At 40.6% G+C, this 25842-nt stretch overlaps 1 long non-coding RNA gene across 1 annotated transcript in view; it reads right to left on the reverse strand.

Annotated features, from left to right (window-relative positions):
• Window positions 1-25568, reverse strand: part of LOC311519463 — a 273915-nt gene extending 248347 nt beyond the window's left edge. Inside the window, exon 1 of the long non-coding RNA XR_014711283.1 lies at window positions 25515-25568. This is a non-coding gene — a long non-coding RNA (uncharacterized lncRNA). The remainder of the gene's footprint in view (window positions 1-25514) is intronic.
• Window positions 25569-25842: the final 274 nt, after the last annotated feature.

A 25842-nucleotide genomic window follows, 5' to 3' on the forward strand; every position in this document is an offset into this window, starting at 1 on the left:
TGTCACTGGCTATGCACATATAAAAATTTGCAAAGAAACCAGAGTTATTAGTTAATTCAGCATGACCTCAGAAAGTACATTGATACCTTCGCAGACTTCTCTCTGCATTAAACCAGCCTGTCATCCTTTCTGACTCTCTTCATTGTAATTCAAGAGATATAGTACCTGTGATCACTGAGAAATATCTTCAACTTTACTTAAAAGTTAAAATATGCAGGTAATACTTAAAATAGACAACACTCTTTAATCTACAGATTTTGTCATTATTAACTGGCTCAGTTTTCATGTTGTGCACAAATGTTGACTTTTTTTTTTTTTTTGCTTTGCTAAACCTTCAAAGTACTATTTGATATTTTTGCAAAAATCACAGAATACAAAAAAGAAATTTCAGAATTGGGATTTGAAAGGAAATGTCAGTAAAACTAGGTGAGCCTGTATGTAATTTCATCTGCCTAAGATGAAATAGAACCCAGAAAGCTAGGAACTTTGTTGAACCCTTATCCTGTAAAGCCTTCCTAAAGATGAGGAAGGGACCTTTTGTTGCAGCTCTGTAAAAGCTTAGAACCAAACCATTTGGTGAAAATAGTCATTATTTAGGCCAATGGGTTGCATTATTTGAGGTGGGAGATTCTCAACAAGTGATACTTCTCTAACATTCTCAGAGGGTTCTGAATATTAACATCAGTGATGGTGAATCTCCAGAGGTTCAAGCTAAAATTTTAAAACCTGGGGGCCTAAAGCTAGGCATCTAAATCCATATTTCAGTATTCAAATAAGAATTTGAGTTGTAGAATGCATATCCCATTGACTTGATTAATAAAACAGGTAAGTTATTTAGCAGCTGAAATAGGGATTTTGTTGCATGTTTGGCATCTGGTTTTTAAAATTTTGGTTTAAAAGATTTGGTTCACATAAACAGTCAGCACCTGCTTTGCCACTGCATTATTCCATTTGTACATTAGCATAATTTAATTGAAACCAGTGGAGTTACACCTGCACACAACTGATTAACTCATTAATGAGTCTAGCCCAGTGGTCCCCAGACTGTGAGGCACGCCCCTCTAGGGGGGCAAGGAGGAATATTCAGGTGAGTGCATGGTGGGGTCCTGGCCAGCTCTCATGGGTGACAGGGAGGGAACGCCACCCAGTCCTGCTGCAACCCCAGACCAGCTCCAGCCCTGGCTGCAGCTCCACTACACCCCCTACTCTGCCCCCAGGCCAGCTTCGGCCCAGCTCTGCCCTCATTTCCTCTCCGCCCCCAGGCCAACTCCGCCACTAGCCCCAGGCGCCTCCCCCATCCTCAGTTCTGCCCCCAGTTCTGCCTTCTGCCCAAGCTCCTCTGCTGAGGCAACTGTGCAGTAATGCAGGGGGGATGCGGACAGATACCATTACTGGTAAGTGGGGGCAGTGCGACAGAAAAAGTTTGGAAACAGCTGGTCTAGTCTCTGGTGCTTATTGAAGTACCTCATAGAAGTGTAATTAATTAGGGCCAGATTCCAATGCCCTGAGTAATACCTCATTCAGGGAGCAGTTCCATTGATTTCACAGAGGGGCAAAGCTGGCATTGCTGGCTTTGTGCTTATTCCCCTCCTCATCCTCAGCATAAGGAGTATGTACAGTAGAGTGCAGGTGTGCCAGGCGCGCACATGGTGCTCCTTCTCTGGCTCCAGGCAGCATAATTTAGAACAGTCCATAGCTTCTCTAAATTACTCCAGGGAACATTTCAACCCTCCCAAGCAATTGTAGAAGCAAGAAACATAGCATAAAGCCATTTTTCCTCACCAGTTGTAATGAACGCTAAACCCTGTTTAGTTGAGGATTGAGCCTGGAGTGCTTTGCAAGCTTCGGTATTGTGCTGGAGGAAAAAAGGAAAGAGGAAGGATCTAAGGCGAATACAAATATTTTGAGCTATTAATGGAACCCAGTTGTTCATAAAGCTGTGAAGTGAAGTTAACTAAAACTAATATGATGATGCACTAGCAGAACCCGTTTTCCAGGTAGGGAATTGGCTCATAGGGAACCTTATAGTATCCCTGGATTGACAGGAAGTGAGAGTCTTTATATAGGAGCTCAGCATTCAGTGGAGTTTTCCCTGCAGGATAGGATACATTTTAAATCACCTGGACTGGATACAGAAATACAAGAAAGCACATTTAAAAGAATATCAGATGAAGAATATTTTTGGGGGAAATAATGTAATTTTCATGAAAGTAGTTAATCTGTTTAGCAGTTTTTCAGTCCACCAGTTTATTCAAAGCCCCCTCCTCTTCCATTAGCTGTGGTTAGATGCTTTTTGATATCTCTCCTGACTCTAGAGTCATGAGCCTTTTGACAATTCAAGACAATCTCCATTATTCCATCCAATAGGGTTGGTTCTTGCTTGGCCTTTACTCAGTTGTCTTTCAACCACGCTAAGTACTGATCTGTACTACAAAGTTAGGTCAATGTAAACCACCTTGTGTAGATCTAGTTGTGCATGTGTCTACACTTAAATTTGTCTCCCACCAATGTGGGATGACATACTGAGATGGACACAGCATGAGTGTATACACTGCATTACCTATGTTGACCCTAACAGTCCTTCAGATGCTGTCCCAAAATGCCCAACACTGACTGGTCTGTTCACAGTTCTGAACTTCAATACCCAGGGGTCACAAAGACCAAAACTGCAAACCCTCCCTGCCCCCCTTAAAGCCCTAGACATTTTTGATATCCCTTTTCCTGATTGTCCATCAGGGCGAGCACACCTAGCAGCTCTCTATTGTTGTGTGGAACTGCCCAACTGACCACGCTGGCTCCACATTCCAGATGTGCTCTGGCTTGGAGTAGACAGGTGGTATTGGCTGTCATGAGCCTGTGAGAGAAGAGGTTGTACAGACACAGCTATGGACCAGCCAAAGAAATATGGACATATATGAACAGATTGCAAGGGAGATGCAGGAAAAGGGGTATGACAGGACCAGCAGTAGTGCCACATGAAATGAAATGCGGTAAATGAAGTGCGGTAGACATAGCAGAAGGCCAGGAAGGACAACCGTCAATCCAGTGCTGTGCTGTCAATCCTCTTCTAAAAGTTTCTAGGGATGGTAGCCTTATTTCTTCCTCTGTGGTAGGACACTTTCCCAGGCCATTCAACAATAACTTGGGCATGCACCATTGTAGTAAATAGGCTAATGGCACATGGGCCTTGGTGATTTCAGGATGCAGGACACAGCAGGCAGCTATAATCATTGGGATTTTTTTTTCAATGAGATCCAATTTTGTGAATAAACAGCATCAGCGTCCCTTCAATCTACCAAAAGCACATTCAACTGTCATTCTTCACCTTCTAAGCCAGTAGTTGAATCTTGCCTTTGTGCTGTCAGGGTGGCCAATTGTATGGTTGCATGAGCCAGGGGAACCAGGGGTAGGCTGGGTCCCTCAGGATCACTATTAGCATTTCAACATCGCTGATGGAAATTTGCCAGTTGGGAAAGAAAATCCCTACTTTCTGACCAGTCCTGTGTTCTTAAAGATGTGAGCACCATATGCCTTTCCTGACCAACCAACACTGATGTCATTGAAGCATCCCTGGTGATCCACCAATGCTTGCATAACCATAGTAAAGTCACCCTGTCTGTTGTTCTCTTTTAATTTCTTGCAGTGACAGTTACATGTACATCACACTATTTAACATTTAATCTCTTTCAGTAGCAGCTCTGTTCCACAGGTCTTAGACATCATTCACCCTTTGTTGGAAAGAGTTAAATCCAAATGAAGGAAGAAAATATGAACCCTGATCTCTCACTTGATATCTCTCTTTTTAGGGTGTTGGTTTGTTTGTTTGTTTGTTTGGAAACAAAAACAAACAAATGGTGTGAATTGGTGGATTTTACAAGGTACAATTTTATCTTAGAATGACCTGGATCTTTTGAGGCTAGCACAAACAGGGGTGAAATCTAACCATCCCATCTGCTCGTACCCAAAACCCAAACCACAGTGGCAGCACAATGGTTCTGTTGCATGGGGTGACAGGTTGCAAAGAAGTGTCATGGAGCAGTTCTCCATTGAGGAATGAAACAGGGTGGGGTTCATGGGTGGATCATGGGAATAGGGAAGGATACCTGGTGACTGCATGAACTTCATAAACCCAAAGGCTATAAATTCTTCTTGGGGAGTCTAGTGGCTTGCAGCTATTATTGAAGGTAGCGACATTAGGACGTGCTGGTGCTCTATGCATGGGTTCTAGGTTAAGAGATTTATCCACAGTTTGGTTCAGTCCTCTCCACATTCTTTATTCTCTCTTCCAGATTCTCAGTTAATAAAATAAATAAATAAAACTCGGGTGAGGCCCAAACCAACCTGACAGATCTGAATACCCACAAAATATTCTATCTCAAACCCACCTGTAAGAGAGAAATCAACAAATAGTGGCAATTTACTATACACACTTCTTTCCACTTGATACTTGGCTGATTTTCAATCTTTGTTTGTGGCCCTTCCGGCAATTTACAATCCATGTGGCAGTGCTGCTATCCCAGGCAATTTTAATTAATTTTATGATTTCTCATAAGATTTCCACCCCAGTGTTGCAGACTCAAGAGGTAAAGTTTGGATAAGTAGCCAAGTCTTTTGTGATTCACCCACCACTAGTATCAGTTCATTTACCTTGGAAAGATAGAACTATATGCAATAGAGGAACTCCTACTTTCAAACAAAATTAAACTACTTTGCCTAAGGCTTTGGGTATTGTTCCACTTTCAAAAGATCATGAGGCTAGCACAATATCATTGATAGTGATGTCACTCCTAACAATATTAAGAAGATTTTCAATCATTTTAAAAGCTTTTCTTATCAAGTATCTGTCTTAAAGTGTAATATATTTCTGATTTTTGTAAAGTTTCTTTTTTTTTTTTATGACTCTATTGCAATAAATTCAGAGGGCCGACGAGAAAAACAACTGTATTGGCTGAGATACTCAGCTGGTGTAAATCAGCATTGTTCCACCAGTGTAGGATCTAGCTGGCCTGATATAACTGTAGCTGTAGTTTAAAAAAAAAAGGGTGCTACATTTGAGTTTTCCATTTATATATTTATCTACTGATTCTATACTCGTAATGCTGGATTTTCAAATATCAGGGGGGTAGTCCTGTTAGTCTGTATCCACAAAAACGACAAGGAGTCCGGTGGCACCTTAAAGACTAACGGATTTATTTGGCCATAAGCTTTTGTGGGTAAAAACCCCACTTCTTCAGATGTGTGGAATGAAAACTACAGATGCACACATTATATACTGACACGTGAAGAGACGGGAGTTACCTCACAAGTGGAGAACCAGTGCTGACAGGGCCAATTCGATCAGGGTGGATGTAGTCCACTCCCAATAATTGATGAGGAGGTGTCTATTCCAGGAGAGGCAAAGCTTCTGTTGTAGTGAGCCAACCACTCCCAGTCCCTATTCAAGCCCAAATTAATGGTGTTAAATTTGCAAATGAATTTTAGTTCCGCAAATTTTCCAAGTTACCATTTGGTTCTTCATAATGTCTACCAAATTTTCACTTCAAAAGCATATTTTACCACATTTTTTTAAAATAGATGTGTTTGTTTATTTATTTATTTCTATTCTGTTGCCTTCAAGCAGGATCATACTTTTGAAAATGAAAAGTGATGCATGCATGCATTTGCTTCTGATGTTATCGTTACAGCAGAATAGGACAAAAGGGATTGTATTGATGAACAGCGCATGCAAAGGACGGTGGTCAGCCATGTTTAATTGATTCAAACAGTATCAATATGGTGCTTTGGGGGTGGGGGAGTTTTGTTTCAGATTTCTTGAGTTGCCTGAAGCCAAATGCGTAATACCTAGTGAGCTGTCTTTCACCTGGCTTTCAACAATATTTTCCCTCATTTCTGAGGTTCTGAATTTTTTTAAAATGCTTGCTTTCAGGGAAGGAGGGATAGCTCAGTGGTTTGAGCATTGGCTTGCTAAACCCAGGGTTGTAAGTTCAATCTTTGAGGGGGCCATTTAGGGATCTGGGCTGAAAACTGGGGATTGGTCCTGCTTTGAGCAGGGGGCTGGACTAGATGACCTCCTGAGGTCCCTTCCAACCCTGATATTCTATGAACCCAGTGCTAGCCAGAATCATTGTCGTGAAGGCAGAGGACTAAAAGTATGAATGGAAAAGAAGTTACTTAGTTTACAAATGTTTTAAAATGTTTTTTTTCTTTTGCTTTCTTCATGTACGTAAAAGGACATGATGAAATATGGCAAGAAGACCAGACAGCAAAGATGAAACAAACACATCTGCTCCAATATGTTCATTCTATATATTTTTTGCAGTGGCCAACCAATAAGGAGCTCACAAATGTTGATTTATAAAAAACAAAGGGGAAGATTGTAATACCCTTTCTCACCCTGAATAGTACCTTACTACTTGAGCAGCCTTATTGTAACTGATGGGGACTAACTCAGGGTATGTCTATATTGCAATCACACCCTGTGATTACAACTCAAGTAGACATACCTGAGCTAACTTTAATGTAGCTAGCTCAGTTCCCAGAGCAGTGAATCTTCAGCAGTACATGTTTCGGTATGGGCTGTACAAGACCACCTGAAACCCTGGGTAATTACTCATGGAGCTAGCCCATGCTGAAGCATTCACTGCCCCAGTACCCAAGACAGCTAGACTAAAGCTACCTCGGGTATGTTAGCTCAAGCTGTAATCATACCTGTATAGCCTTACCTTCGTGTGAGACTGGGGGCAGTTTTAACCTTTACCAGTTGTTACTGGTCCCAGTAGCATTGGCCCTTACTTTTTTCTTTCAAGGTCTGGCTACACCTCACTTTCCTTGCTGGTCAGTAATCTCCCTTTTCAGTGGCAAGGGTTTAGGATAGCTCTCTGACTTAGAAAAATAACCCACACGTTCCAGGGTAAACAAAGTCTGATGAACAAAAATCCCCACCAGCTCCATCTCCTGCATCATCTCCCCCATGTCGCTCCTCCAATTTTCCTTGAGAAACTGGGACAAACAGCTAGATCTGGACTAAAGCTGGTTGAATTTTTTTCAAAAGACTTGCACTAATTTCAGTGGGCTTTGGATAAGGTCCATAATGATCAATATTAGCATTAGGTGTATTGCTTTTCCTTTTATTTGATTATATTCTCTGTATTTTTTTCTCAAATAAACCATTTTTTGTTGAATCAGTTTGAATGGAATTCTGATGGCCACAGTTGAAGTTAATCATTGCTGGGTAACCTTGATTGACAGAAATCTATTTTCTTTTCTCATGGGAGGCAGAAACAGGAGATAATGTAGCTATCTGAGTCCTGAGTCAAAGCTGAGGATAAGGAAGGCTATTTGCCTGTGTCTGTCATGAGTAAGGACATCAAGATTTGGCCCTTAATAACATTGGGATTACCACTGCTAGAAATCATGCTGAAAATCCTAGCACTTAAAAAGCAATTTGTCTGCAATAAGGCTACTGATTTAAAGCATAAAATAGGCTTTTATTCTTTTGGGACTGTAAGATGAGAATTGTTTTTTTAAGATGCTTTTGATTGTTCTCTAGTACAGTGATTCTCAACCTCTTTTAGTCTTTGACCCACAAAAATGCCTAAAAAATCATCTCACAACCTTACCATATCCTACAGTCCATCCCTTAACAACTTTTTCTTGCCCCTCTGCAATCTGAGCAGATTTCCATTGTATAGAACTGAACTTTTTCAACCATATTTCAGTGAGCCAAAACTATTCAAAAACACTGATTTGGGGGATGGGGAGGGAGCAGGTTAAAATGATCAAAATCTTGAATTTAAAAATCACATTGTTTTAGTAACGAATGAACAAAAAAATAGCATATTTGTTAAACTGAGGGCTTCTTTTTATATTTATCTTGCTTGCAACCAAACTCCTTTACATTTTTAAAGGAAGTTTTCCAGGAAATTAATCCTAGGTCTTTTGGCAGTGCTCAAAGGGAATTACAGAAGCTGGGATCCAGCACTTTTCTTCCCAGAAGAAACAGAATGGCAGAGCTTCTGAATTCAAAAATAAACGCTGTTGTTGTTTCAGAGGAAAAAGAAAAAGTGATACAAAGTTTGGAATAATAAAATAAAAGGCTAAAGGGAAATAAAGTTGGAAAGAGAACAGTAGTGTTTGCAGATGCTAATAAAATCTGTTCTGTGGTATTTGCTTCACCTTTAGGGTAACATTATGACCAATGTGTATACTGGTGAGCAAGGTAGGGAGAATGCAGGAAACCTCTTCTTATATCCCAATGCAGGCATTAACAACAATTGAAGCACTGCATTCTCATGAGCTGCTCATGCCCAGCATCCTCATAGGTGCTAGCTTTTCCAAAAGCCGTGGGGTGGATGTGGGGCCTTGGAGTGGGGCTCCTCAGGAGCTCTAGGAGGCATTGTATTGGAGTGAATATGCACATAAGGTAAGCAGCTATGCTGCTGTCTGTGTTGAGACTCAAAGCATATGCAGAATGGCCTGGATATTTCCAAAAATTTGAACAGGCTTAGAAAGCTGCTTGTCCTAGTAGCAGAATTGCTTGCACAACAGTAAAAAACCCTGGTTGAGTGGAAAAGATCGTGAGATTGGTTTAAAAATCATGTGATTTTAAGAAATAAATACATTTGGAGTTCTTTAACTTTGCCTTCTGAGCCTTTTTGAGCCTTTAGGTTCATGTTTTCATGTTTTTCTCTGCAAGCATAGAGGTAGAAACTTACTCTTATTTGAGAAGGGAAGTTAAGATTCTTATGTGATCACATGACTCCAGGAGCTGCAGCTTTAAGAAAATTGCAAGCTGCAATCTCCCTATTGACTTAAGGGGGAGCAATGTGGCTCAGAACTGGAAGCAATGGAAGATGAGTCGGTCTGAGAATTCCTGTGATGATGCACATTGTTGAGTTTAGTTGCACGTCGACAATTTTGGTGTGTGCCAGCCAACTCCATGCTGGCACACAGTACTCTGCTATTGAGTACAAGATGACAAGGACTGAGGTCTTTAAGGTTGGAGCAGCCTCTCACCATAAAGAACCTGCTGGTTTGCTGAGAAGGTTATTGAGTGCCTTGACCTGTGCTGCTGTCTTGCTCAAGTATCTTGCTTGGCTTTTGCATGTCAGTGTTCGATCGAGGGTCATAACTAGGTAAACTGGATATAAGAAAATAAGAGCATCCATACTGGGTCAGACCAAAGGTCCATCTATCCCAGTATCCTTTCTTCCAACAGTGGTCAATGCCGGGTGCCCCAGAGGGAATGAACAGAACAGGTAATCATCAAGTGATCCATCCCCTGTCGCCTATTCCCAGCTTCTGGCAAACAGGCTAGGGACACCATCCCTGCCCATCCTGGCTAAGCAATTGATGGACCTATCCTCTATGAACTTATCTAGTTCTTTTGTGAACCCTGTTATAGCCTTGGCCTTCACAACATCCTCTGGCAAAGAGTTCCACAGGTTGACTGTGCGTTGTGTAAAGAAATACTTCCTTTTGTTTTGTTTTTAACCTGCTGCCTATTAATTTCATTTGGTGACCCCTAGTTCCTGTGTTATGAGAAGGAGTAAGTAACACTTCCTTATTTGCTTTCTCTACACCAGTCATGATTTTATAGACCTCAATCATATCTCCCCTCATGCATATCAAGGTGAAAAGTCCCAATCTTATTAATCTCTCCTCATATAGAAGCCATTTCGTACCCCAAATCATTTTTGTTGCCCTTATCTGAACCTTTTCCAATTCCAATGTATCTTTTTTGCGATGGGACAACCACATCTGTATGCAGTATTCAAGATGTGGATGTACCATGGATTTATATGCAAGCAATATGCTTCAGCCTCCGGCCATTCATTACAATGTTTAGTTTCCTTTTAATAGGGGCATGGTAGAGGTGGAATGTGCTAGGAACTGTCTTACTGGTGATAGGCTGAAGGTGCCATGTCTTGCAGTAACCAGCCAGCTTTGCAGCAACGTCACTCATGGTCTTCTCCAGATCATAGAAAGTTGGAGCCTGTAGCCCGCAGCAGATGTTGTCTGCATAGAAAAAAACTTCTGTGACTGGATTGGTGGCAGGTTTTTGATGTATAGATTAAACTATAACGGTGGCAGGACTGTTATAAGTAGTTTAAACTTTAACAATCCTGCCACGCTAGGTTACAGAAAAAATCTTTAAACAGTGGCATGACATTAGATAGCTCTGCTCGTAAAAAACATCTTTTTCTTTTAAGTAGAGCTGGCCCCAGGCATAAGCAGACTAAACAATTTCTTAGGGCCCTGAGCAGCTCAGGGGGTCCCCCATTCTCTTTTTTAGTGTGTAAGATTTTTGGGGAGGGCGGAATATTCCCACTTAGGGCTTCCAAAGCACCACTTCTGCTTTTGAGTAAAGTATCTGAATGAATTTGATATCGCCATTTCAACACCAAGCTGCCCATATCCAGCTATTTACCATGTAACTGACATCCCAATTTCAATGAAGTTCTGAAATAATTTTTTCTTCCGAGTCTTTTCAAGGGTTCTAAAGGTTTTATGAAACCACAGATTAATCTGGGTTCTGGAAATTTGGGGGGAAATGCATGATAAAGTGGTTGGAGTCTGAAAACTAAATAAAAAGAAGGACTTAAACACACACATACATTTTTAGAACGTTACAAAACATAAAAACCTACACAAAAATTGATAAATAATTTGCATGTACAGAAAACAGATTCTTATTTTCAATTCAGCACCATAAATATTTCCAATTAACATTTTAGCAAGAAGCATATGGCTAAGAACTCAGGTTCAGTTCAAGCAGAACATCATTTGGGATTTAACTGATAGGTATTCAGTAAAACTCCACAGCATGTTTAGCAAACAGCAACAAAAATGTGTGACCAATTTAATAAGCGTGTGCATTGGGAGTGGCTATAAATATGTTTCTAATGAATACCCAACTACCCTTGTGAAATAAACATTTGTGCACTGTTCCTGTCTGCTTGGGCTCCCCTCCCCCGGCCGCCTTCCCAAAGGAACTTTTTTGCATGAATTAAAAAGAGAGAAGGAGAGAGAAAACAAAACAAAAATTCCCACAAGAGAGAGAAAATTTGGTGGCTCAACAATTTTCTGCCTAAAGGGAGGCTGTTTCACATAACTATTGTTTGAAATTGGACAAATATATATTAATCTACATGTTCAATATCCTTAAAAGGTTTTTAGACTCTAAAATGTTTGAACAAAATCCTGCGGGTCCCAAAACTGTGTGCATACATGCAGCTCATACCTCCAGTGGGCCAATACATAAGAACGCTGCAGCCTGCTCCAGCTGCTGTGCTGGCTCCACCTTGCAGAATGGTGGGAGTGTGGCCATGATCCTACCTCCTGCTTCTCCTTCCTACCCTTTCCGTAGGTGCATCAGAAGACTGTCATTGTATGTGGCCCTTGCTTGAGCATGCAAGTTGTGGGAGGTTAGACTCTCTGTTTTCTGAACACTTATGACAGTTTCAAACACAAGCTAGCCTAGAATAAGCACAAAATCTCCCTGGTGTAGTTAATTATAATGTTCTAGAATCAGGGGGGCATGGCAGATGATGGGCAGATGATGGTTTCACTGTCACCCTACCTTAGATTCACTTACAGGAAGACAATTTTCAGTGTAGATTGGGCTCCTTGCGTGATCCACTGGAGACGGATGGCCATGGTGTAAACTGGATCCCTCCAGACAGCCACAGCCACTTTCTGGGTTGTGCTAGGTAGCTCCAGCCCCTTGATGGAGCAAGGGGTTTCATGTGTTTTATATCACAGTGATCCACTCCTGCTGACCTTCTGCCACTGGGATTCCACCACAGAAGCTGGCTGAACTTGGGAACTTGATATCTTAACAAAGAAAACACAAAAAGAATGTGCATCCAATGGGATGGGGAGTGAAGTAATTGGCTAAGTGACGAATGATAGCATGCTTTGCATATTCACTGACATTAGCCAAAATGTTCCTGCTCAGCAGAAGAACTTAATCAATCAAGAAATTATTTTAAATAGCCTTAAAATTGCTTATGTTGTCTTGATCCTATATGCTAATAGAGAGATTCATGTGGTTTCAGTACTCTAGGTGGCAATCAGACTTTCCAGTAACTAAACACAATCCTTTTAACGAATATCCTGTAAAATCCACATTAAGAGGCTGCAAACTTAATTCATTAATCTTTTCATTAACCAATCACAAAAATAGAGTACTGGGTATTTATGGTGCTTATTCTATGCCAACCTTATGTCTCAAATTTGTAGAACCTAGAGTTGAAGTGGTTGCAAATGTTTCTGCCAAGTGACGTTTCTAGCCGCATCTGATCAAAAAGCACATAAGCCAACAGAAAACATCTATTTCTGGGGACTGGTTTACATCTAAAATTGTTCTGAAGTATTTAAACAATTTTTAGGGGAAAAAAGAGATCTGGGTTGACAGTTTGTATGACAAGTTAACCCAATGGGATTTTAAAAAGCTGATATATTAATCCCTAAAAATCCTGCTTTATAACAGAAAGCCTTATAGGCTCTTACCTGTGTTGCTAGTGAGTGATGTTAGAATATCAACATTTAAAAAAAACACTTTTCAAAATATTTTATTTAAATATACTTTAAGAATCATTTTTAGATAATAGTTTTCACTCAGTGCCAAAAGATATAACACTTTGACTATGACAAATCCCTCAACTGAAATTAATTTTTAGACAAATCCATCATATTTTCCAGGCACAGTTTCATATAAATATTTTTGTAGTCAGATTCATAATAAATACTTTGAACTTTGGTGTTGCATTCCAACTAAAGATCTCAGAGGTCTCTGTAAAGAATAAGTAATTGAGCCTTTCAACATCTGTAGGAGGTGTAAAATAAGTGTAATTATCCTAATTTTTACAGATGGCCACATTGAGCACAGAGATATTTAGGCCCAGATCATCAAAAGCTATGTAGGCACCGAAACAACCTTTGAGGATTTGGGCCTCAGTGACTACCATAAGATCATGCATAAAGTATGTAGCAAAGTGAGGAATAGACGCTATATTTCCTATTCTCAGTTTTATGCAAGTTCTAGGCTGCTTAAAATATCTGTATGCCATAGTAGTTGAAATCTACAAGTGGCCATTTTGTTTATGTGTCAGCTACCTCCTTTTGCTCTTATGTGTTCATTGCAACCCCAGTGTTGACCCCAGTGTCCTTTCCACTTAGATCTTTCTGCCAATCTCTTCCATTCCAAAGAGCTACCCTTCTCCGGCCCTACAAGCTGCTCACTTCAACTCTGTTAAGTAGATGGAATAATGCTGTGAAGTCAGGGGATAGAGCATTGGTTAGTGGACCCTCACCCCCGCCAACTAGAGTCTCATATCTGTACGCAATATCACCTGTTAATTGGTCAGAACCAATCTAAAATGATTGCTGCTATGTCAAAGATAAATCAAACAGAAAATAGGCAAATCCTGTCCCCCTCACCACAGTTGCCAACTTTTACACAGTAAATAAGCACCCTGACTTTCACAATAAGCGAAAAATCAAGCTAATCCCATTTCAAAACAAGGCCAAAACAAGCCAGTCCCTAAGAACCCCAACACTCTATGTGATTAGATCTCCCTGGCATGCAGTCTGGGACTGTGGTGGGCCCATTGTGCACCCCTGACTCTCCCCGCTTGCCCCTGCTTGCTGGGAGCCGATCAAAAAAGAAGAAGCAACAAGCTACAAGCCAAAAAATAGCCATCAAGTAACTCACAAGTGAATTAAGCCAAAAACAAGACCAATTTCTGCATGTTTTTCCTGCAGGTTTGTCATGTCTGCCCCTCAGTTATCTCTGTGGGCACAGATGTGGCTAACAGCAGCACTTTCGCTGCCAAAAAAATGACCTAATGTCAGAACCACAACCTAGGTATGCTGCAGTGCTGTGGTCACCTTAAGTGGGTACTTGATTACAATTCAGCAGTTGCTACTTGATCATCACCAGCGTCTGTGAATCCATTTGTAGCACAGAAAGAAATTCTCCCTTTCTATCCAGCTATTGTAATTTCCCCAAAGGGACAGGAGATTTATTTCCCCCAGAAACAATACCTGAGAAATTTATCAAGTACTGGACATTGAACACCTTCTAAATGACCCTCCTGGAATATCTGACAAACCAGATTCCTTCCTTCCTTTCTATCTATCTATCGATCTATCTTTCTCAATCACAGACTACAATCGATCAGTTGTAGTCTGTTCATGATTGAAGTAGACCAAAGATTTAAATCTTAAAGTTAATAATGACTTTTTAAAATAAATAAAATCTATACATTTTCAAGCTCCAGTTCAAAGCATCACACATTATATTATTGCAGAGCTCCACTGTGGTGACATTCAGCTGCATAATGTCTACCTCAATGCACTAAGGCATTTGTTGGATCATGTGATGATGATTTGATGCCCATGACTCATAGTTCATGTGTCAGATACTGCAGTCATCAGGGTTTTTTTTTAAGCAGTGTGACAGTCAGTGATGGATGTCAAAATGTTATAAAGGCCATGTCATTGTTTGAGCCAGATTAAACAGAGATGTTTTCAGGATTCCTGCAGCTCCAAGTCTGTCACCAGTCAGAATGCACCTGTCGACTGAGGATTTAGAGAATGGCTATATGAGAACATCATAAAATTGTGTTTCTAAAAAGCGTGGGTATAGAGTAATTGCTCATGGTCAAATCAGGAGAAGATTTGTCTGTTTCAAACTATGTTTACTGTATGGCAACTTCTCCTCTCCTAAAATATAAATCCATGAACTAAACTCATTCAAAAATCTAAATGCACTATGAATCCATTTTGGGAGAAAGTCTTTACTAGCAGACATTTTCCCATTATTGTATGGTAACTATTTTAGCATTGGGGCACTTTTGCTAAAAATACCATAACTGAAAAGGAAAATGATTTCAAGATGCGTGTGTGTGTGTGTGTGTGTGTGTGCACGCGAGAGAGAGAAAGAGAGAGAGAGAAAGAGAGAGATTGAGTGGATTGAGTGTGGAGGATGCAAGGTTAAAAACCAAGAATGAACAAATAAATAAAAATCACAGCTCAATTGTCTGGCCAATTGGCAGTGTTCAACTTGAGAAGATCTTTGAGGAACCCATCTCAAAAAAGAGCAACCATCCTGCATGTGTACAGACAGCATCCTCCACAGCACTATTTATGCACAGTTGGCTATCCTGGGTGCCCCAGGCCTGGCTGGTCTTGGTGAACCACACCACACCTAAACCTGTTAAGTTGGCTCCACCGGCAGTATTGGATCCCAAATCCAAGTAACTTCATCCGTTGTTGATGCTGATGTAGGTAGTGGCAGAGGCTCTCTCCTATTCTGTCTACCAGAGTGAAGTTATCAGCTGGATAGACAGTGTACAGCACAGTGCAGATAGGATTTCTGCTGTGCATTTGGTATCCATGTGCATCCCACATATCTCTGAACAGTTTCAAGCAAGACATTTGCTGTACTGAGATGATCAGTTGTTGGCAGCATTCTGCTGGATGTTACGTGGAAAAGTATTGTCTAGGACCAATAACCGTACAAGACTTGCTGGCTTCAGTGTGCCTGTGATAATTCTCATTATTTGATCAGACTGTGTTTGTGTGTGGGCAGAATTTAACCAAACTGGGACAGTGTATTTGTCAGATGAGCAGAACAGAGCCAGCCCCAAACTCTGCAGTATTTGTGTGTTGGCTCCCCAGATGGATGTTACTAGATTGTTCAGGAGGCATTTTCTGCTCGTGATCGTATGAGCTACTTTTGTGAGATGGTGTGTTTATGTGTGTGTGTGATGTAGAGTAACCCCTAGATACAATGGCATTGGGGTGTGTGCCAGCCACTGACCATTCAAAAGATGGGAAGCTCCAGTTGGCTCTGAGCATGGTGAAAGTGGACATGGTCTTTGATGTACTTGGTTTCAGTCTCCAGTTCTTGCAATAGCTTAAATTCATTACTTTGCTAGACACTAAAAATCATGGACTGAATAGAGACACTGGATTTATTGCTTATTACAACAATCTATAACACCCTAATCATCCCCACTCCTAGCTTCTTTTTCTCCCCTCCCTTCCTTTCCTCCTTTTGAATGGAGGGGTGTTAATAGGCCACTTTACCTCAAATGGTCCCTTGAAATACGTGTTAACTAATTAGGCTAAATAATCTGTTCCACCTTGTATTCAGCTGTGACACTCTGAGTAAGTTTCCCAAACCTGAAGAACTCTGTCCAAATTCAAAAGTTTGACTCAAGTTGGTCCAATAAAATATATTACCTCACCCACCTTAGAATCATAGAAGATCAGGGTTGGAAGGGACCTCAGGAGGTCATCTAGTCTAAATCCCTACTCAAAGCAGGACCAATCCCCAATTTTTGCCCCAGATCCCTAAATGGCCCCCTCAAAGATTGAACTCACAACCCTGGGTTTAGCAGGCTAATGCTCAAACCACTGAGCTATCCCTCTCCCCAGTCTCTCTAATATCCTGGGACCAACATGGCGACAACAACACGACATATAATAGTCACCTAAGGTAGCCATATCACTAAACAGATTCTTTTCAATCTTTTGGAAGTCACGATATTTTGAGGCCAGGCAGATATTGTCAGCATACATAAACCATCTGGAAGTCGTGTTCAGTAGGTCATTGCTGAGTACATTAAATAAAGTTGGTGCCAGCATCAAGTCCTGCAGGAATCCATTCTTTTAGAATCCAGGTGCTAGTTTTGTGGCCCAGAGACACCTACAACATCTACTTTGGGGCATCAGTTGTCATGACAACCCACCTAGTAAGAATTCTTGACATCTTGTACAGCAGATCAGTATGCCAGAGGTTGTCATAGTTTGCTGTAAGGTCAAAAAAGACAGCTCTGGTTTTCTTCTCTTGAAATTTATTCTCAAGGTATGTAGTAAGTGCTAACGTTTGGTCAAAGAGCTTTGATTTGGTCAGGAACCTGACCGATCATCACCCAAAATGTGTTCTGTCATGGGCATAATTCTCTGTAGGATCATCTGCTCCAGAACTTTGTAGCTACAACTCAGGAGTGATACTGGCTGCTAAAGAGTGCCCTTTACCTGGCTTTAGTAAAGCTATCAGCTTAGCTTTCCACTATATCTTGGATATTACATTCTCCCGATTAATCATATCCACTATTAATCCCATGCCAAAGGGTGGTGGGAACAATGGACATAGTTTTAGGTGGATAGGGAACTTGACCCGTGGATTCATAAATTAGAGATAGGTTTGATTCAACACCCCACCTTGCGAAAGGTTATCAATGTAAAGTTAGAGGGGAGGTTCAAAATCAATACAAAAGGAAGATCTGAATTTTGCAGCTGACCCCTCTTAATATAACAGGCTGACTCAAAACCTCAAACCCAAGCACCCGCCAGCTTTGGTGTGCTCTAAATGTGGATCCTGATCTGATGTTTTTTTAACTTGGGCCCCTTTCTAAGTGAAACAAGGAATTATTTGTGGTGCTACGCATATTCTTCTTGTTTCTGAAGGAACATTGTTGTTACAGAATCTGTACTGAGGTACAATCTAACAGGAGAAGCCCCAGCCCTGGTCGTGCCATTTCATATCATAGAATGGCTCCATTAATGCAGCACAATAGAGGCCATATGGTGGTGTTTTCAGCTATTAGAGAGCACCGTTTTCTAAAACTAAGTCTAAGAAATCAAATTATTTTCAAACATGTTTTTTTCCCCCTTTCTTTTAAATTACCAAACTCGTATGGTGCATTCCAGCAACTAATGCAGTGGATTGGAGAGCAGCACTGTGAGTTTGTGGTTCCTGTTGAACCATTTGTGACATTTCTTATTTGAATTTAATGTGGAAATTCATACTGATCCCTGAAGAGATTCTATATAGCATAGAAACCGCCATCTTAAACAGGATTTTTATAGACACGCCTCCTACCACCTTTCTAGCTGTTGTTAGGTTTTATTAGTTTTGACTGAGATCCCTAAGGTTGTAAACATAAAACTTACGCTAATTCTCCATGCTGAAAATGAATATTCCTTCCTTGCACTCCCTTCCTGTCTCTAAATAAACCTGTTATTAGTGGTGGTGGTAACCTTACTCTTACTCTATGATAAACTAAAGCCCTATAACATTTAAATGTATTTTTCACCGTCTGATTCTATTTTCCTTTCATGGTTGTTAAACTTTCAGAATAATAGGAAACAGCAAGAAGAATATTATTCTTAAGCTTGGCAGAGGTGAATCAGCCAAATCTGAGGCTGAAATGACAAGCACAGCAGTCACTGACACAAAGCAGCTGCCAGGCCTCTTTATATGCAAGTTATTCAGGGAGATATCAAAACATGGAAAATATAATACTCCTACCACCATTTCTTGTTGAATTAATGCCCAGGTGAGTTCTTCTGAAATACTGCAGTTGTATCTTAGCAAAAAACAAGAAGCAGTAAAGCATCACACTTATTAGGACCCAATTTGCCACAGCGGTAGTCAAGTGCTTCAGTCTTTCCCAGTGGCAATGTGGGGAGAGGAATGGGGATAGAGAAACTTAAATTAAATTCATAGTGCAGTGCACATGTAGAATTCAATATTGACAGCTCTAATTACACACACCTTTCCATCATCATAAGTTCATTAAGTAGAAGGAAAAGGCTAGAAACAACAATATCATCTTCTTGAAGAAGAATAAAGAAAGGAAGCCCAATATTCTAGAGTTATTGACATTTCCACTTCCTATTTAGCAAATCCCAAAATGTTGCCTGGAGAGTTAATGGCTATTTTATATTGCGGAGGGGAAGAGAACCAGGTAAGCTATTCTTAGAAATATATTTTGGAAAGTTATCAGAACAGAATGACGAGAGAAATATGTGCCCTTCACTCTGGGTGAAATTCTGTACAGAGGGCCAGCAGAAGACCTATGCATTATTTGAGACCCACCTGGCTATGCCCTCAAGGCAGTTTACTACCCCTGCTGCATTCCAGGAGGAATGCCATAGGAAATGCAGGACACTATGATCAGCTGATGTAAAGTAGCATCCTGTCCCCAGCTAGACTCGCTCACCACTCACTCTGGGCTGCAATTCACAGGCAAACACCAATGGAAGTTAATGGGGAGTGGGGTTTCATTGCACTGGGTACGTATGTATTCTATTCCCAGCTAACAAGCTTGCAATCTTTTCCTGTCACTCTTGTGCTCCTTTATCTGTGAGGTTTCTGTGATTGCTGAGTACCTCATTTCTATGCATCCTGTCCTAGATAATTCTTGAGAATGACTCCATATCAGGCAAATTGTGCCCATCCCAGCCAATGACACTGCTGTAACCTCCCCTCTGCATGGGACACTAGCATCCCTGGGTTCTGACATTGGCAAAGTAATTAACACTAATCAGAATCACAGCAACACCCTTATAACCCATGTCACTATGCCCTGATCCACTGACTTAGCCATAGCTTATTTATAAGAGCAGAATTGCATATTGCACCAGCAGTGGGAACGGGAGATAATCTTGTACCATCAATGACATCTACTAAATTTACTGGCTAGAGAAGGCCTCCCCATGTCATGATGTACCCACAGAGTCACCTTAGTGGACATGTTCTCTCAGGAACGGTCTAGATAATATTTAGTCCTGCCATGGGTCCAGGGGACTAGACTGGATCTCTTGATATCCCTTCCAGTTCTATGATTCTATGATTCTATGTCCACCTCATATGCATGCAGAGTGAATGCATAGCCACAGAGTGAAACAGGCCTTATATCACTGTGTGAGCAGCCTGAATGACACCAATGTGTTGCTGTGTGGAAACCCATTAGGTTCCAGTTTATGCTGTAATAAACTCACACTATGTTATTAAATAATTTTTCATATGTTTTGAAGTCCAGGTGACTTTGGGCCAAGTTCTTCTCTTACAACCATTTTTGTCAGATCTTCAGCTGGCATAAATTGGCATTACTCCGCTGTTTTCAATGGAGCTACGCTGAATGATACCAAATGACAATCTGTCCGATGGACTTCACTGGAGTGCCTCTGGATTTATTTTGGTGTAAATGGGAGCAAAAATTGGACATTTAAGCTTGGAAGTTCTCCCATCACCCATAGGGTTTTTTAGCAAAAGAAACGAGGAGAAATGCACAAATTAATAGAAAGTTTAGAGAATTTTGATCAACAGTACATTTACATCCTAATCTTGCAAGCTGCTCCAAAAGGATGAACACCTGAACCTACATAGAAACCCATTTGAGTCAATGGGGCTCTGCATCCTTTTTGATATTCATAAATCAATCATGATTTCTACATATATTAAGTTATTCTTTAATATTTGCAGAATAGTTTATGGAAATGAATTTTAGCATAACAAATAGTTTGTGAATGTTTCTCTTCAGTGCTTCATCTTCATTTTATGGTGTGCATCTCCATCACATATTGTATTGTTTCTGCTTCTTGATTGGCTAATATGTTTTAAGTAAAGGGCTACTGAATAACAATAAAGAATTTCTGATTTTAATTTTTAGTTAAAACATTCATGCTAATATTCATGAAACTTGAGGGAATTCTAAACATTTTCACAAATAAATGAGTGGGACATTCAAATTATAAGTAATTTGACTCCATGAGTAACAGTGGAGCAAAATCCCAGTGTATAGTCATGAAAATGTTTCACTCTTTCTACCAACTCTGCTGACGGCATTAACTTTTTATAAGGTTTATTGCAGGACTGGGATTGGTAGATATGTTTAGTAATGCTATTAAGGTGGATAATGTACTAAAAGGGGGGGAAAGAGTCATCATTCTCATTGAGAGGGAAATCAGTATTTTTAAGGTGGCAGTGAAACTGTATAAGACACTTGTCTTTATACAAACAACTATAAAGGATAGAATTACTAGACCGTAAGACTTTGCCAACTAGTAGCAGTTTCCATTTCCTCCCCCTCCACCATGAATCTCTTTAGAAAATGTAATACTTTTAGAGGCATTTTTGAATATTTTTACTGTATATGTGACTCAGTCCCTCACAGCTGCTCAGAGAACTCTTAACAGTTACCCTGTAGAGTGGCCACAATGACTGCTTTTGTTTTTGCTGAATCGGCTTGGACAATCTGTTTTTGTCCTCACTCCAGATAACATTCATTATAGAGCACATTCTCTCAACAGGTGCATTAGTGCATGGAAATACCAAAGACAATTCAGTTGAGACAGTCTGATATTTAGATAGAGGATGCTATTTTTATTAAAAGATTGAGCATCCCCAATATACCAGGATTCCATATTTTTTTTTCCTCTGTCATCTTGCTGTTACCTATCATTTGTGCTTGACAAGGAACATTCAAACAATTTTCATCAATTACTTGTCAGGTTACATTGTCCTGACTTGTGTTTTCATCATCTTTTCCTGGAACAACCTATATCATCTAGTAAAGGTCTGGCAGCTTAAAAACTGTCACAGGTTCATGCCATTTGGAACTAGTGAAAAAGTATTAAAATCCTACTAGAAACATACAGTTAACAAAAATATACCCTAGTCCCACATAGCCCCATTTACTGATAATTTGCATTGTTCATCATGACTTGCAGATATATCACTTCCTGAGACCAGATATATGGTAGGGCAGTGTCAACGAGCTAGTATTTCTGGAATGGAGGCACTGGACCAGGTCCTCTTCTTCATTGCACAGCAGTGCAAAGGATCTGGAAAGCCACAAATCTGCCTAGCTGAGGAATGCCCATGGCATAGCAGAATCCCTAGATGGTGTAAAGCCAGCATAGCTGGCTCCTACATCCATAACTCCAGGGTTCCAGGTGTTAAGAGCATGTTGAGGGTGGAGGGGGACATGGCCAGAATGCTATTGTACTGTTGTTATTCTGAGCTGGCATGCTCTTCCCTTGGACTATTGTCAGATGGTGTATTTTGAAGAAGCCCTCACACTTCACTAAAGTACCTCATGCCTGGGGCTGACAAAGAACTGGCACCTGGTCAAATAGGCACAGCTGGCTTCTTTGCAGCCTCTTTCAGCTGTGCTTATCAGATACTGAATGCAGCTGAGTATCTAGACTATTGTTTCTATAACTAATATACTCTGGAAATGATATTCCTGAGAATTATCCTATAATGTAGCAAAAGATATGGTACGACATACTCTGTTTTTTAGTAATGCAGTCAGTGACACACATCTCCATCCCACATATGAGCACAAAACTTCTGATAGCACTTGCCACTGGATATGTTTTCAGTGGTTAATATTTATATTTCTTTCAGGTCTTTTGGGCCAGTTCTTAAAAAAGAATATGAATCTTAGCCTTTTGCAAATTCTCCACACCTGTTTATCATAAGTACATGATGTGAAACCACATAGGCTTGTGTGGCTTACAGTTCTATATATCTCTCCCTATAAAAAAAGTAACCAACAGGAAGCTCTGCAGACACATCTATATCTTGTAAAGAAATCCCTAAATATTTACATCCAGAAAAGCACCATATATTATAAGTACATCATTGCTACTAATTTATCAACACTTTTCATCTTGCTTTCTGTTCACACATTGTTAGTGCACAGATTACAATTTTCTTATTTTTGTTTAACTTCACTGAGTAATTGAGTGAATAATTCTCCATCTTAGGTTATTCAAGAGCATTTTTGTTTTGAGTACTTTATGTTTGAGCTATGAGCTGTTTTGTTTGGACACCTAGACTACAAGGTATTCTGTTGTCTGATTAGATGCTTAGGTTTCCATGATTCAAAATTTTCCTTCTGTGAATGTTCCTAGAGTGGCCTCCCATTGAGCCAGAGAGGGAGGAGCCACTCTCTTGATCCCTGGACAGAGGAGCCAGGCTGGGCTTGCCTCTCCCGCTGGAAGCTAAGCAGCAGGATGGGCAGTCTAAAAGGTGGAGCCTTTAGCCCAGTTGAGTCTGAGCCAGGAAAGGAAGTAGACGTCTCCAGCCCACTGCAGAACCCTGGAGCTGAACCTGTGCTGCACCACGCCCTGCCCCTGGAGGAGACTAACCCAGGAAAAGAGCTGCTGGGACTGCCTCTCACCATATACTGGAGGAGACAGAGGACCTCTGGGCTATGGAACCCCTCACCCAGACTATGGAAGGAAGTAGCTCAGGGAAACCAGACATTGGTCCAGTTTTGCTGTTAGAACCCAAGTCAGCGTGTTGCAGTAGGATCCCCGCTGACCCAGTGGTGGAACCATCTGCCACTCTGAGGACCCTGGGCTGGGATTTGGTGGGACCAGGTCTCCCTACCCCCTGATGCCAACCCCACCCCAGGGGTGGCAGCCTCCCCACCTTAAGAGAAGAGGCCTGCATTTGTCTGCCATCTGCATGAGCTAAGAAGACAGGCAACAGATTGCTTAGTTGCTCTGCCCTGCCTGAGAGCATGAGCCTCCTAAGACTGTTAGGCTATGTCTACACTACCATGGTAAGTAGACCTATGTTACGCAACTCCAGCTATGTGAATAACATAACTGGAGCCAACGTAGCTTAGGTTAACTTACTCCAGTGTCTACACCACGCTGGATCAACAGGAGACACTCTTCTGTCGACTTAACTTACTCTTCTCGTTCAGGGTGGAGTACTGCGGTCAACTGGAGAGCAATCTGTGCTCAATTTGTGGATCTTCACTGTCCTCTGCTAAATCGACCCCTGGTGCATCAATCGCTGGAGCATCGATCCAGCGGTAATGTAGACATAGCCTCAGTTTGCTCTACCAGGCTTGAGGGCCTGAGACTGTGTATTGCTCAGCCCTGTCCCACCACCAGGGCCATGGATCCTCACACTCGATTTGCTAATTCCTTGATAGTGGGCAGCACCCCAGTGACATAGGGAGGCAGAGTTGCCTCCCACTGAGTCAGAAGGGGAGGTACAACCAGAAACCCACTACATTCAGCTGTAATATCTGTTTTAGAGAACATTCTTTTAGGGAAATTTATGTTCTAGAATATTTGTGGAAAACAAAACCATAAGAAATGCAAATACATGCAAAAAAAATATGTTCTAAACTTCAGATGACTATTTGCAGATCATTGTTTTTTAAAGCATTTGTCCTTAAAAAAAAAATTCAGCTGTAATGAACTCCCAGGTTCATAGCAGCTGTAGCTTTATATTTATCCTCAGGTCAGGTTTTGTTTCTGCAAATCTTCACATGGTTTCTATGTGCTCTTATAATTACATCAGTAGCATCTCTAAAAGCTATTTCCCTTTTTAAATATGCAAAATTTATCAGTGATTAGTAACCATCTGTTACCAGGTCTGTTGTAGAATATTGTGTTTATCATTCTAGGAGGATAGGGTTTAATCTGTTCAAATAACTCTAAAAATTAGAGGTATTGAAACTTTTAAAATATCTTGTTTGTTTGTTTGTTTGCTTGTTTTTACCATATTTCAAAATGTTGGCACATCGAACTAGACCCTTAACTGATGTAAATTAATATAGCTACATCGACATCAGTAATATGTATACCAGCTGAAAATCTGGCCTCTTATATTTTAATGACCAGGAATATTTATTATTCTTTGCTAATCTCTTTTTATGCCCAGAATGTATGGATACATACATTAAATACATAGACGGTCAAAAAGAAAGTATTTTCAAAAGATTTAAGCAGATGAAGATTTCTGAAATGAGTTCAAGGCCACAAGAAGAAACGTGGGAACAGATTTAGAAACACGCTTTGGCTGCTTTGTGCTGCTTCAGTGATTCAAATCAGCAGTAACCCAGTTTAATTGACTGGGTAAAAGAGGTTTATAGCTGTATAACCGTGAACGTTGTCCCCACAATTATGGAAATTCATTGACACTGTCACATATCACCACTGTGCACAGTTAATGCCTAAGGTTCATTAAAAAAACTAAAGCTTAGAATCAACTTTTCAAAATCAAAATAAATAAATTAAAAATATGCTAATGAACAAATTTAGAATTGGTTTCAAATTTTGAAGTCAAGCATATGGTGATAAATAGATGGATTCTTTGTAGCGTAACAAGCACACTGGCTGTATCTGGCTCTGCATCTAGCATCCTACCTTGTTGAGGCAATTACGAGCTCTAATTCAGCACAGCATTTAAGCATATGCTTAAATTGCATTGAAGTGTTTTGCTGAATTGAAGCCATCGTAATAAATGCAACTAAAACTCTGATCCTGTAATGAGATCCACGTAGGTGGATGCCTTCCCTTAAATGGACAAAAAGAAAAGGAGTACTTGTGGCACCTTAGAGACTAACCAATTTATTTGAGCATGAGCTTTCGTGAGCTACAGCTCACTTCATCGGATGCATACCGTGGAAACTGCAGCAGACTTTATATATACACAGAGAATATGAAACAATACCTCCTCCCACCCCACTGTCCTGCTGGTAATAGCTTATCTAAAGTGATCATCAGGTGGGCCATTTCCAGCACAAATCCAGGTTTTCTCACTCTCCACACCCGCACACAAATTCACATGATAATCAAGTGGGGCTATTTCCTGCACAAATCCAGGTTTTCTCACATCCCCCCGACCCCCATACACACACAAACTCACTCTCCTGCTGGTAATAGCTTATCCAAACTGACCACTCTCCAAGTTTAAATCCAAGTTAAACCAGAACATCTGGGGGGGGGGGTAGGAAAAAACAAGAGGAAACAGGCTACCTTGCATAATGACTTAGCCACTCCCAGTCTCTATTTAAGCCTAAATTAATAGTATCCAATTTGCAAATGAATTCCAATTCAGCAGTTTCTCACTGGAGTCTGGATTTGAAGTTTTTTTGTTTTAAGATAGCGACCTTCATTTCTGTGATTGCGTGACCAGAGATTGAAGTGTTCTCCGACTGGTTTATGAATGTTATAATTCTTGACATCTGATTTGTGTCCATTTATTCTTTTACGTAGAGACTG

The sequence above is a fragment of the Lepidochelys olivacea genome, assembly GCF_965140295.1.
Source record: "Lepidochelys olivacea isolate rLepOli2 genome assembly, chromosome: 1".
NCBI classification, from domain to species: domain Eukaryota; kingdom Metazoa; phylum Chordata; order Testudines; family Cheloniidae; genus Lepidochelys; species Lepidochelys olivacea.